The sequence below is a fragment of the Sinocyclocheilus rhinocerous genome, unplaced genomic scaffold (genome assembly GCF_001515625.1).
Source record: "Sinocyclocheilus rhinocerous isolate Xijiao unplaced genomic scaffold, SAMN03320098_v1.1 scaffold12094, whole genome shotgun sequence".
Lineage (NCBI taxonomy): Eukaryota > Metazoa > Chordata > Actinopteri > Cypriniformes > Cyprinidae > Sinocyclocheilus > Sinocyclocheilus rhinocerous.
The window spans coordinates 28878-31309 of NW_015655298.1; positions in this window are offsets into that span (position 1 = coordinate 28878).

Genomic DNA, 2432 nt, shown 5'->3' on the forward strand with positions numbered 1-2432 from the left:
TTTTCTCATGATCTATTTGCAATAACTCTTTTTAAAGTTAAAACAGACTGTGAAGCAGATAAGCTTTGTACCTGTACGTCTCGAGTTTGCTTCATTTAAGCTGGTAAAATTCATTTTTTTCATCAACTTGTTTCTAAACTCAATTTTAATAGTACTTTCTTTGAAATTTCTTATCACTAATTTAAATTTCATAAAACTCAGCGATTCTTAAAAGTTGCTCTTTTGTGAATTTATTCAACGATACATGTGAAGGCGATTTAGCAAACTTTTCAACATTAGCCATAAACACTTCACAGACCGCAAGCAATCAAACACTCTGAATATCCCCCCCCATCTAACTTTTCCAAATAAACAGTCTATCTAACTGACTAGAACCTGATCTTCATGCGGTTACTGCGGGGGGAAATTAAGCACATAAACCCAATGGGTGAAATTGCAACCGGTTAAACCAGTGACAATTCACAACCCCATGGAAGTGCTCCCGAGACAACCGCTACTACCCGCTTTCACCACAACACTACAAAAACGACATGTCTCAAAGGAAACAAGTCGCTAAGCCGAAACGGGAAAAACTCCAAGTAAAATAAACAAATTTGCATCTGTGACTTTGAATGGCGATCAACCTACTGCACCAATCACTTTCAGGTGTCCCCTTAATTGCAACGTGACGTCAAACTATTCAAACGGGATTTCCCTCAAAACGTCACGAGCAAACAAACTGTGTTCAAACGAATGAATGAAATGCAAAACAAAACACGTCAAAACTAACACATTTATCAAATATTTCAATCATTCTTACACTATCAAACAAATTGTACTACGAAGAGGACGAGACCCCATTTGTTATGCCACATGGCTCGAAAAGGACGGAACAAAAACGCAAGACAAAACGCTAAAAGGCAAGACAGGAAACCAACAGCAGGTGTCCTCGATGAACCCATCAGAGAACAATCAGTGGTAAGGCGAAGCAATACCACAATTCAACCCAGAGATGATGCACATAACACATGGGTCATCACAGGATCTTTCTATGCATCAATGAATCCTGAAAAAATGTACTCAACTGTTGAGTACTCAAGTTGTCCAAGTATTAACCTAATTAAAATGACTTTTAACATAAAAAATAATTAAAAAACTCACAAGCTTGTAGTAGGTTCCTAGCAACAAGAATGACTTACTACAGGTGAGATTTAAAACATATATAATATATATTATAATTCACCAAAATATTTTCTGTTCTAAAATTTATAGTGCATTCCTAGTGTCTAGACTGACTTAATACAGGTGACATTTTGCCAGCGCCTCTCTTCATATGTACACAGTTCACAAGTGCAGTAAGTGCAGTAAGCAATTATCCAGCGGATATCGAAACTAAAACTAACTTTACTGTGCTATAAAAGCGACTAAAGCGACTATGATCTGCCAAAGATAAATCTCAAAAGAGAAATAATGTTATTAATAAAATCACAGCAGCAATACTTGACATTTGCTCGCATTCATTCCCCTCACAGATCACGAGACATTCAGTAACAGCAACATTATCACTCTAAACATTGAAACAATCATTTACAAAAACAGAAAATCCCTCAGGTCTTAATGAATTTAACATGTTTCCCTCAGATGTTTGTAGTCTGTTGTTCTAAGTGTTTAAGTAAGCAAAAACACAAACAGTGCTGTACTCGATTAAAACAAGGTAGAAACTACCTCATGTATTGTTGCATAAATAAATAGTGTAAAGTCTATTTTACAGTTACTGTGAACTGCTCACCTCTCCTCTGAAGACTCGCTGCGTCCGAAAGCTTTGAAGACTCTTTGTTCAAGGTTCCTCCCGAAAATGATTTCAGACAGACTCCTGAGGCAGAATAACGCTTTAATGATCTACAACAAGAGCTTTGCTGATAACGAAGCGAATATTTAATTACTACTGTCGTGGAAAAAGTCTAAATCTGTTGTTAAATGTGAGACAGAGACTGAAACACACAGAAGCTCTGTAGTGAGAAAGACAGAAAGCAGTTCAGTACAGTCTCTTCTATACTGATAAAGACTGTCCGAGGATCTTGACCTTCAACAGTATCTTCTCAGATTAGCTCTAACCGCTCATAGCTGTTGCCCTGTTAGAGGAAAGCTGACAGAAGATTTAGCCACAAACACTGAGAAAATACTGAAGGCCAACACCTGTGCAAAAAGAACATATGCAAAATACAGAAAAAATACTAATTTCTCACTAGAAATGAAATCTAACATGGAAAAAGTCGGTCAAAAACCTACATTTACTTCTACACACAAACTGCCAAAACTGGCGTCCACTTTTTTTATTTCTTAGCTCAGCTAAAACATTGGTATTTTTGCTGCTTCATATTTTGCACGGTTTGATCCTCATGATTGATCCAGAGATGAACATAAGAAACGAGTCCAGAAAGCTCAGTGTGGAC